This window comes from Scyliorhinus canicula, chromosome 11 (assembly GCF_902713615.1).
Source record: "Scyliorhinus canicula chromosome 11, sScyCan1.1, whole genome shotgun sequence".
In the NCBI taxonomy this organism is placed as follows: Eukaryota; Metazoa; Chordata; class Chondrichthyes; order Carcharhiniformes; family Scyliorhinidae; genus Scyliorhinus; species Scyliorhinus canicula.
The window spans coordinates 4,316,757-4,327,857 of record NC_052156.1 but is presented as its reverse complement, the minus strand read 5'-3'; the positions used below and the strand labels follow the sequence as shown (position 1 = coordinate 4,327,857).

The 11,101-nt window shown below is 52.0% G+C and overlaps 1 long non-coding RNA gene across 1 annotated transcript in view; it reads left to right on the top strand.

Moving 5' to 3' along the window:
• The first annotated feature begins 9,122 nt into the window (after window positions 1-9,122).
• The window catches only part of LOC119973656, a 16,828-nt gene continuing 14,849 nt past the window's right edge, over window positions 9,123-11,101 (top strand). The window contains exons 1-2 of the long non-coding RNA XR_005462362.1: window positions 9,123-10,023; window positions 10,781-11,069. This is a non-coding gene — a long non-coding RNA (uncharacterized LOC119973656). The remainder of the gene's footprint in view (window positions 10,024-10,780; window positions 11,070-11,101) is intronic.

The window sequence follows — 11,101 nt, the reverse complement described above, 5'->3', positions numbered from 1 at the left end:
TGTACAGGAGGAGGGTGTACAGGAGGGGCGTGTACAGGAGGAGGGTGTACAGGAGGGGCGTGTACAGGAGGAGGATGTACAGGAGGAGGGTGTACAGGAGGGTGTACAGGAGGAGGGTGTACAGGAGGGGCGTGTACAGGAGGAGGGTGTACAGGAGGGGCGTGTACAGGAGGAGGATGTACAGGAGGAGGGTGTACAGGAGGAGGGTGTACAGGAGGGTGTAAGGAGGAGGATGTACAGGAGGAGGGTGCACAGGAGGGGGTGTGGTGAATGTAATATATGAATGTATATAATAATTCACACTGTTATTGTAAGCGCAGTAGCGCCATCCTACCACTAGGGGGAGTAGCGCTAGGAGCACTTTGGAACTTGTACTGGGCTCCACCCTTGGTTCCGCCCATGACTCCTCTCCCCTAGTGTAGCTGTATAAGTATCCGTGTCCAGAGTCAGCCTGGGTCACTTCGAGTTCATCAACAGGTAACAGGCTGGCTCTGAAGTAAGTCGATTAAAGCCTAGATTCACTTCGGAAACACGTGTCTGATGATGGCATGGCTGAGGACGCCGGGCCCCGTATTCCTGAGGAAACACGTCAGGGGGCACAAAACCGACCCCCTTGTTGAGAAGGTGCGCCTGCTCCACTCCAACCCCCAGTACGCCTTCGTCGAGTTACCTGACGGCCGTCAGGACACTGTATCCCTCCGGGACCTGGCACCCACCAGATCCAGCACCCCCTCTACCCCCACAGAAGGACCTCTCACCTTACACCCCATGCTGCCGCCCCCTTGCGCTCCCAAGTCCACAAGCTCGCTCCACCAGTTCCGCGCCCCCGCGCCGGCCAGCCCCCAGCGCCCCCAGTCCCCGGTCGAACCAGGAGAGTATGAAGCTCGAAGACAACCCTCCCTGGAGTCCCCCATCGTACCCCAACACACTACACCCGTTCAGCCACCGCAAGAGGCTGCAACCCCGGTGCTCCATAGATCTCAGCGGACAATCCGACTGCCGGACAGACTGACATTATAGACTAGACCACCACCCTCGCGGACTTGATTTTTTTGCAGGGGGTGAATGTGGTGAATGTAATATATGAATGTATATAATAATTCACACTGTTATTGTAAGCACAGTAGCGCCATCCTACCACTAGGGGGAGTAGCGCTGGGAGCACTGAGGAACTTGTACTGGGCTCCACCTTTGGTTCCGCCCACGACTCCTCCCCCTAGTGCAGCTGTATAAGTATCCATGTCCAGAGTCAGCCTGGGTCACTTCGAGTTCATCAACAGGTAACAGGCTGGCTCTGAAGTAAGTCGATTAAAGCCTATATTCACTTCGGAAACACGTGTCTGTTGAATTGATGGTTCCATCAGGGGGATGTACAGGAGGGTGTACAGTAGGAGGGTGTACAGGAGGAGGATGTACAGGAGGAGGGTGTACAGGAGGAGCGTGTACAGGAGGAGGGTGTACAGGAGGAGGATGTACAGGAGGAGGATATACAGGAGGAGGATATACAAGAGGAGGGTGTACAGGAGATGTTGAGGCTAGGGATGGCTGTTTAAATACTCTAGATCATGTCGGCATAAGGAAGGGGGAGGTTTTGGGTATTCTAAAAGGCATTAAGGTGGACAAGTCCCCAGGGCCAGATGGCATCTATCCCAGGTTACTGAGGGAAGCGATGGACAAAATAGCTGGGGACTTAACAGATGTCTTTGCAGCATCCTTGAGCACGGGTGAGGTCCCGGAGGACTGGAGAATTGCTAATGTTGTCCCTTTGTTTAAGAAGGGTAGCAGGGATAATCCAGGGAATTATAGACCTGTGAGCTTGACGTCAGTGGTAGGCAAACTGTTGGAGAAGATACTGAGGGATAGGATCTATTCACATTTGGATGAAAATAGACTTATCAGTGATAGGCAGCATGGTTTTGTGCAGGGAAGGTCATGTCTTACAAACCTAATATAATTCTTTGAGGAAGTGACAAAGTTAATTGATGAGGGAAGGGCTGTAGATGTCATATACATGGCCTTCAGTAAAGCATTTGATAAAGTTTCCCATGGCAGGTTGATGGAAAAAGTGAAGTTGTATGGGGTTCAGGGTGTACTAGCTAGATGGATAAAGAACTGGCTGGGCAACAGGAGACAGAGAGTAGTGGTGGAAGGGAGTGTCTCAAAATGGAGAAAGGTGACTAGTGGTGTTCCACAGGGATCCGTGCTCGGACCACTGTTGTTTGTGATATACATAAATGATCTGGACGAAGGTATAAGTGGTCTGATGAGCAAGTTTGCAGATGATACTAACATTGGTGGAGTTGCAGATAGCGAGGGGGACTGTCAGAGAATACAGCAAAATATAGATAGATTGGAGAGTTGGGCAGAGAAATGGCCAGATGGAGTTCAATCCAGGCAAATGCGAGGTGATGCATTTTGGAAGATCTAATTCAAGAGCGGACTATATGGTCAATGGAAGGGTCTTGGGGAAAATTGATGTACAGAGAGATCTGGGAGTTCAGGTCCATTGTACCCTGAAGGTGGCAACACAGGTCGATAGAGTGGTCAAGAAGGCATAAGGCATGCTTGCCTTCATCGGACGTGGTATTGAGTACAAGAGTCGGCAGGTCATGTTACAGTTGTATCGGACTTTGGTTAGGCCACATTTGGAATACGGCGTGCAGTTCTGGTCGCCACATTACCAGAAGGATGTGGATGCTTTCGAGAGGGTGCAGAGGAGGTTCACCAGGATGTTGCCTGGTATGGAGGGTGCTAGCTATGAAGAAAGGTTGAGTAGATTAGGATTGTTTCATTGGAAAGACGGAGGTTGAGTGGAGACCTGATTGAGGTCTACAAAATTATGAGAGGTCTGGACAGGGTGGATAGCAACAAGCTTTTCCCAAGAGTGGGGGTGTCAGTTGCAAGGGGTCACGATTTCAAGGTGAGAGGGGGAAAGTTTAAGGGAGATGTGCGTGGAAAGCTTTTTACGCAGAGGGTGGTGGGTGCCTGGAACGCTTTGCCAGCAGAGGTGGTAGAGGCGGGCACGATAGCATCACTTCAGATGCATATAGACAGATATATGAATGGGCGGGGAACAGAGGGAAGTAGATCCTTGGAAAATAGGCAACAGGTTTAGATAAAGGATCTGGATTGGCGCAGGCTGGGAGGGCCGAAGGGCCTGTTCCTGTGCTGTAATTTTCTTTGTTCTTTGTTCTTTGAATGGTTGACCAGTACAGGCTGCCGGGCCACGTTCCCGTACCTAGATAACGTCACCATCTGCGGCCATGATCAGCAGGACCATGACGCACACCTCCAAAAATTCCTCCATACCGCCAAACTCCTCAACCTCACCTACAATAAGGAGAAATGCGTGTTCCGCACCAACCGTTTAGCCATCCTTGGCTGCGTTGTGGAAAATGGAGTCCGAGGGCCCGACCCTGACCGCATGCGCCCCCTCCTGGAACTCCCTCTCCCCACTGTCCCAAGGCCCTGAAACGTTGCCTGGGGGTTTTCTCTTATGACGCCCAGTGGGTCCCTAATTATGCGGACGAAGCCCCGCCCACTCATCAAGTCCACAGTTTTCCCCCTGATGGCTGAGGCCCACCGGGCCTTCAACCGCATCAAGGCAGACATCGGCAAGGGGACGATGCACGCGGTCGACGAGTCTCTCCCCTTCCAGGTGGAGAGCGACTCATCAGACGTGGCTCTGGCCGCCACCCTCAACCAGGCGGGCAGACCCGTGGCTTTCTTCTCCCGTACCCTCTATGCCTCCGAAATTCGGCACTCCTCTGTCGAAAAGGAGGCCCAAGCCATTGTAGAAGCTGTGCGATATTGGCGGCATTACCTGGCCGGCAGGAGATTCACTCTCCTCACTGACCAACGGTCAGTTGCCTTCACGTTTAACAATCCGCAGCGGGGCAAGATCAAAAATGACAAGATCTTGAGGTGGAGGATCGAGCTCTCCACCTATAACTATGAGATCCTGTATCGCTCGGGGAAGCTCAATGAGCCTCCTGATGCCCTATCCCGCGGTACATGTGGCAGCGCACAAGTGGACCGACTCCGGGCTCCCAACTATGACCTCTGCCACCCGGGGGTCACCTGGTTCTTCCATTTTGTCAAGGCCCGCAACCTGCCCTACTCCATTGAGGAGGTCAGGACTGTGACCAGGGACTGCCAGGTCTGTGCGGAGTGCAAGCCGCACTTCTACCGGCCAGATAGAGCGCACTTGGTGAAGGCCTCCCACCCCTTTGAACACCTCAGCATGGACTTCAAAGGACCCCTCCCCTCCACCGACCGCAACGTGTACTTCCTGAACGTGATTGATGAGTATTCCCGTTTCCCTTTCGCTATCGGGGCCTCACGGTAGCATGGTGGTTAGCATCAATGCTTCACAGCTCCAGGGTCCCAGGTTCGATTCCCGGCTGGGTCACTGTCTGTGTGGAGTCTGCACGTCCTCCCCGTGTGTGCGTGGGTTTCCTCCGGGTGCTCCGGTTTCCTCCCACAGTCCAAAGATGTGCGGGTTAGGTGGATTGGCCATGCTAAATTGCCCTTAGTGTAAGGTTAATGGGGGGATTGTTGGGTTACGGGTATACGGGTTACGTGGGTTTAAGTAGGGTGATCATTGCTCGGCACAACATCGAGGGCCGAAGGGCCTGTTCTGTGCTGTACTGTTCTAAATTCTAAATTCTAAATACCCCATGCCCCGACATGACATCTGCCACGGTCATCAAGGCCCTGCACAGCATCTTCACCCTGTTCGGTTTCCCCCACCTCCAGCCACAACGATCGGGGATTCTCCTTCATGAGCGATGAGCTGCGTCAGTTCCTGCTCAGCAAGGGCATCACCTCGAGCAGAACGACCAGCTACAACCCCTGGGGAAACGGGCAGGTGGAGAGGGAGAACGGGACGGTCTGGAAGGCCATCCTGCTTGCCCTTCGGTCTCGGAATCTCCCGGCCTCCCGCTGGCAGGAGGTCCTCCCCGACGCGCTCCACTCCATCCGGTCGCTCCTGTGCAGCGCTACTAATGAGACCCCTCACGAATGTGTGTTTGTCTTCCCTAGGAAGTCCACCTCCAGGGTCTCGCTCCCAACATGGCTGACAGTTCCTGGGCCCGTCCTCCTCCGCAAGCATGCGAGGAGTCATAAATCGGATCCCTTGGTTGAGAAAGTCCACCTCGTTCATGAAAACGCATAGTACGCCTACGTGGCACACCCCGACAGGCGACAGGACACAGTCTCCCTCCGGGACCTGGCACCCGCTGGGTCCCCACCCACAACACCCGACCTGATACCGCTCCTCCCCCCCCCCCTCACCCCCGGTTGCCTCGTTCACCTTGTTTACTCCCACCAGCGAACCCTCACCGCAGCCCCCACCCCAGCAGGATCCGTCCCCTCACTGGATCCACTAAGGGGTGACAAAGGAGAGGACAACACGCTCCCAGAGTCGCAGGTGACCACATCGGCGCTCACACCACAAGGGGCACAAAAAAAACCTGAGTGTTGTTGGGGACCGGGGTCGTTCCCAGCGGTACAAGTATCGGTAATGGCCCCACTAATCCCACCCAAAACGGGCTCTAATTTCTTTTGGTTAGATTTCACCATGAGGTTTGTAGGGAACCTGTGGCGGGACTCCAGGAAGTTTGCTGAAGGTTTGGGAACATTGTTGCAGGCTTGGGAAGTTTTTTGCGGGTTGGGAAGTTTGTTGCAGGTTTGCTGAGAGTTTGTTGTAGGTTTGGGGAGTTTGTTGTAGGTTTGGGGAGTTTGTTGCAGGTTTGCTGAGAGTTTGTTGTAGGTTTGGGGAAGTTTGTTGTAGGTTTGGGGAGTTTGTTGTAGGTTTGGGGAGTTTGTTGTAGGTTTGGGGAGTTTGTTGCAGGTTTGGGGAGTTTGTTATAGGTTTGGGGAAGTTTGTTGTAGGTTTGGGGAGTTTGTTGCAGGTTTGGGAAGTTTGTTCCGGGTTTGGGAAGTTTGTTGTAGGTTTGGGGAGTTTGTTGCGGGTTTGGGGAGTTTGTTGTAGGTTTGGGGAGTTTGTTGTAGGTTTGGGGAGTTTGTTGTAGGTTTGGGGAGTTTGTTGTAGGTTTGGGGAAGTTTGTTGTAGGTTTGGGAAGTTTGTTGCAGGTTTGGGAAGTTTGTTGCAGGTTTGGGGAGTTTGTTGCAGGTTTGGGGAGTTTGTTGTGGGTTTGGGGAGTTTGTTGCGGGTTTGGGGAGTTTGTTGCAGGTTTGGGGAGTTTGTTGTAGGTTTGGGGAGTTTGTTGTAGGTTTGGGGAGTTTGTTGTAGGTTTGGGGAGTTTGTTGTAGGTTTGGGGAGTTTGTTGTAGGTTTGGGGAGTTTGTTGTAGGTTTGGGGAGTTTATTGTAGGTTTGGGGAGTTTGTTGTAGGTTTGGGGAGTTTGTTGTGGGTTTGGGGAGTTTGTTGTGGGTTTGGGGAGTTTGTTCCGGGTTTGGGGAGTTTGTTCCGGGTTTGGGGAGTTTGTTGTAGGTTTGGGGAGTTTGTTGTAGGTTTGGGGAGTTTGTTGTAGGTTTGGGGAGTTTGTTGTAGGTTTGGGAAGTTTGTTGTAGATTTCGGAAGTTTGTTGCGGGTTTGGGGAGTTTGTTGTAGGTTTGGGGAGTTTGTTGTAGGTTTGGGGAGTTTGTTGTAGGTTTGGGGAGTTTGTTGTAGGTTTGGGGAGTTTGTTGCGGGTTTGGGGAGTTTGTTGTAGGTTTGGGGAGTTTGTTGTAGGTTTGGGGAGTTTGTTGTAGGTTTGGGGAGTTTGTTGTGGGTTTGGGGAGTTTGTTGTAGGTTTGGGGAGTTTGTTGCAGGTTTGGGGAGTTTGTTGTAGGTTTGGGGAGTTTGTTGTGGGTTTGGGGAGTTTGTTGTGGGTTTGGGGAGTTTGTTGTGGGTTTGGGGAGTTTGTTGTAGGTTTGGGGAGTTTGTTGTAGGTTTGGGGAGTTTGTTGTAGGTTTGGGGAGTTTGTTGTAGGTTTGGGAAGTTTGTTGTAGGTTTGGGGAGTTTGTTGTAGGTTTGGGGAGTTTGTTGTAGGTTTGGGGAGTTTGTTGTAGGTTTGGGGAGTTTGTTGTAGGTTTGGGGAGTTTGTTGCGGGTTTGGGGAGTTTGTTGTAGGTTTGGGGAGTTTGTTGCGGGTTTGGGGAGTTTGTTGTAGGTTTGGGGAGTTTGTTGTAGGTTTGGGGAGTTTGTTGTAGGTTTGGGGAGTTTGTTGTGGGTTTGGGGAGTTTGTTGTGGGTTTGGGGAGTTTGTTGTGGGTTTGGGGAGTTTGTTCCGGGTTTGGGAAGTTTGTTGTAGGTTTGGGGAGTTTGTTGTAGGTTTGGGGAGTTTGTTGTAGGTTTGGGGAGTTTGTTGTGGGTTTGGGGAGTTTGTTGCGGGTTTGGGGAGTTTGTTGTGGGTTTGGGGAGTTTGTTCCGGGTTTGGGGAGTTTGTTCCGGGTTTGGGGAGTTTGTTGTAGGTTTGGGGAGTTTGTTGTAGGTTTGGGAAGTTTGTTGTAGATTTCGGAAGTTTGTTGCGGGTTTGGGGAGTTTGTTGTAGGTTTGGGGAGTTTGTTGTAGGTTTGGGGAGTTTGTTGTAGGTTTGGGGAGTTTGTTGTAGGTTTGGGGAGTTTGTTGCGGGTTTGGGGAGTTTGTTGTAGGTTTGGGGAGTTTGTTGTAGGTTTGGGGAGTTTGTTGTAGGTTTGGGGAGTTTGTTGTGGGTTTGGGGAGTTTGTTGTAGGTTTGGGGAGTTTGTTGCAGGTTTGGGGAGTTTGTTGCAGGTTTGGGGAGTTTGTTGTAGGTTTGGGGAGTTTGTTGTAGGTTTGGGGAGTTTGTTGTAGGTTTGGGGAGTTTGTTGTGGGTTTGGGGAGTTTGTTGTGGGTTTGGGGAGTTTGTTGTGGGTTTGGGGAGTTTGTTGTAGGTTTGGGGAGTTTGTTGTAGGTTTGGGGAGTTTGTTGTGGGTTTGGGGAGTTTGTTCCGGGTTTGGGGAGTTTGTTCCGGGTTTGGGGAGTTTGTTGTAGGTTTGGGGAGTTTGTTGTAGGTTTGGGAAGTTTGTTGTAGATTTCGGAAGTTTGTTGCGGGTTTGGGGAGTTTGTTGTAGGTTTGGGGAGTTTGTTGTAGGTTTGGGGAGTTTGTTGTAGGTTTGGGGAGTTTGTTGTAGGTTTGGGGAGTTGTTGCGGGTTTGGGGAGTTTGTTGTAGGTTTGGGGAGTTTGTTGTAGGTTTGGGGAGTTTGTTGTAGGTTTGGGGAGTTTGTTGTGGGTTTGGGGAGTTTGTTGTAGGTTTGGGGAGTTTGTTGCAGGTTTGGGGAGTTTGTTGCAGGTTTGGGGAGTTTGTTGTAGGTTTGGGGAGTTTGTTGTAGGTTTGGGGAGTTTGTTGTAGGTTTGGGGAGTTTGTTGTGGGTTTGGGGAGTTTGTTGTGGGTTTGGGGAGTTTGTTGTGGGTTTGGGGAGTTTGTTGTAGGTTTGGGGAGTTTGTTGTAGGTTTGGGGAGTTTGTTGTAGGTTTGGGGAGTTTGTTGTAGGTTTGGGAAGTTTGTTGTAGGTTTGGGGAGTTTGTTGTAGGTTTGGGGAGTTTGTTGTAGGTTTGGGGAGTTTGTTGTAGGTTTGGGGAGTTTGTTGTAGGTTTGGGGAGTTTGTTGCGGGTTTGGGGAGTTTGTTGTAGGTTTGGGGAGTTTGTTGCGGGTTTGGGGAGTTTGTTGTAGGTTTGGGGAGTTTGTTGTAGGTTTGGGGAGTTTGTTGTAGGTTTGGGGAGTTTGTTGTGGGTTTGGGGAGTTTGTTGTGGGTTTGGGGAGTTTGCTGTTGGGTTTGGGGAGTTTGTTCCGGGTTTGGGAAGTTTGTTGTAGGTTTGGGGAGTTTGTTGTAGGTTTGGGGAGTTTGTTGTAGGTTTGGGGAGTTTGTTGTGGGTTTGGGGAGTTTGTTGTGGGTTTGGGGAGTTTGGTGTAGATTTGGGGAGTTTGTTGCGGGTTTGGGGAGTTTGTTGCAGGTTTGGGAAGTTTGTTGCGGGTTTGGGGAGTTTGTTGTGGGTTTGGGGAGTTTGGTGTAGATTTGGGGAATTTGTTGCAGGTTTGGGAAGTTTGTTGCTGGTTCGCAGACAGTTTGCTGCAGAGTTTGCTGGAGGTTTGGGGAGTTTGCAGACGGGCAGCGGAAGGGGTGGGAGGTTTCCCGGAACTCGCCACCAGGAGAAGTTATCCCCAAGTTTAGAAACTCTGGGAGTTCGGAGGTGACTGACCCCCTCCTCTCCGCACTCGCGTCTGTTTTAATTTTGTTATTTGGACCCATTCCCCCCGCGGTCAGTTCCCTCCTCCCTGGATTCGAGCCCCGGAGTAGGGGCTGTTTGACCGTGGGAGGCATCGCAGAGTCCGGCGGGATCAGAGACCCCCAGACCTGGGACAGGAATCCGACAGGGTTCCCCCTCCAGCCAGGGTACTGAGGCCAATTGGTACCCCACCCCCTCCAGCCAGAGTACTGAGGCCAATTGGTAGCCCCACCCCCTCCAGCCAGGGCACTGAGGCCAGATGGCAGCCTCACCCCGATCCAGCATGGGTATTGATGCCAAATGGTAGCCACCCCCCCAAGCCAGGGTACTGAGGCCAATTGGTAGCCCCACCCCCTCCAGCCAGGGTACTGAGGTCAAATGGTAGTCCCACCCCTCTCCAGCCAGGGTACTGAGGTCCAATGGTAGCCGCCCGCCCCCCCCCCCCCCCAAAGCCAGGGCACTGAGGTCAAATGGTAGTCCCATCCCTCTCCAGCCAGGGTACTGAGGTCAAATGGAAGCCCCCTTTTCATCCGCAGTGTCCTGGGTTCCGGCTGGGGTTTTAGCCTGGGCGAACCACACCAGGGCTGCCAGGTAATAACCAAAGCGAAACATTGGATTCAGAGCTTCCACATTTAACAGATGTTATTGAGATTATCCACACTCAGGGTGAGGTAAAGAACTTTGAAAGGAAAAAGAAAATGTGCATTTCTATAGCACCTTTCGCATCCTCACAGGATCCCAACCTGCTTTGCAACTCAAGTACATCTTGACGTGTAATATTGTGCCAGTTTGCGCACAGGAAGATTCCGCAGTCGGCCATGCGATATCAACCAGGTAATCTGATTTCAAGTGTCGGCTGAGGGTTACATTGACCTCAGGACCCCAAGGCTGACTCCAAAAGCATCTTCGAAATAGTGGCCGTGAGATCTCCTCCTCCCCGTTGTCCTGGGGCCAGTATTTATCCCAGAACAAACGTCAGTAAAACAGATTGTCGGGTCATTCGCACATTGCTGGGTGTGGGATCTTGCTGTGTGCAGGCCGGTGGCTGAGTTTCCTGCATTGTGACTGCCTCGAAAGCGTTTCATTGGCTGAATAAGGCTTTGGGGTGGCGAGGGTGTGATAGCTGCTGTGAAAATGGGAACTCTTTTCCCCCCCACCCCCCTTTACACGAGCCTCCCCCCTCCCCTCTCCCCTCACACCTCCCCTCCCCTCTATTCCCTCTGTGTGTTTTTCCCTCTTCCCCCCCTGTGGGATTGCGTTCCGCACCCTCACCCCTCTCTGTAAAGACGCTTAAAGATTCAGGTTTTCTTCTGCTATTTGGGGACGACGGCAGTCGGTGTGTCTGGGGAGGAGCAGGTTCTGCACAAACATGACAATCTATTCGTTAAACAGCACAGAAAGAGGCCACTTGGCCCATCGGGCCTCTGCCCACTCTCTGCTAGAACTCTCAGATTGGGTCCCACTCCCAGTAGCTTGGGAAGTTCCCAATTACACGGGGAAGCTGTCCCTGAGCGTGCTATACATCCGACCAGTTTTCAATTCTGTATTTTAATCATTTGAGGTTAGTTTTTTTCTTTAATTTGTTCCCAAGGGCGGGATGGATGATGGGAAGGTACAGAGGAGGAAAAGAGAAAGGAGGTGGAAGGATGCTGAGCGACCACAGCAGAATCTTCGAGCGAGGGGCGAATACAAAGAGACAGATGAGATACCCGTGCGGGGATTGGAGAGGGCGGCGCAGGAACGGACACGGGAGAAAGCGGCTGTGGTTCAGCTGAAGGAGGAATCGTCATGGACAATCTGCAGCCAGATCCTCCTGCCCTATATAACTGCTGGTATGGGAATGGTGTGTGCTGGACTAGTCCTCAGCACCGTCCAGGTCAGTGTATGTCCTACCAGTTCTCTCTAGGGGGTG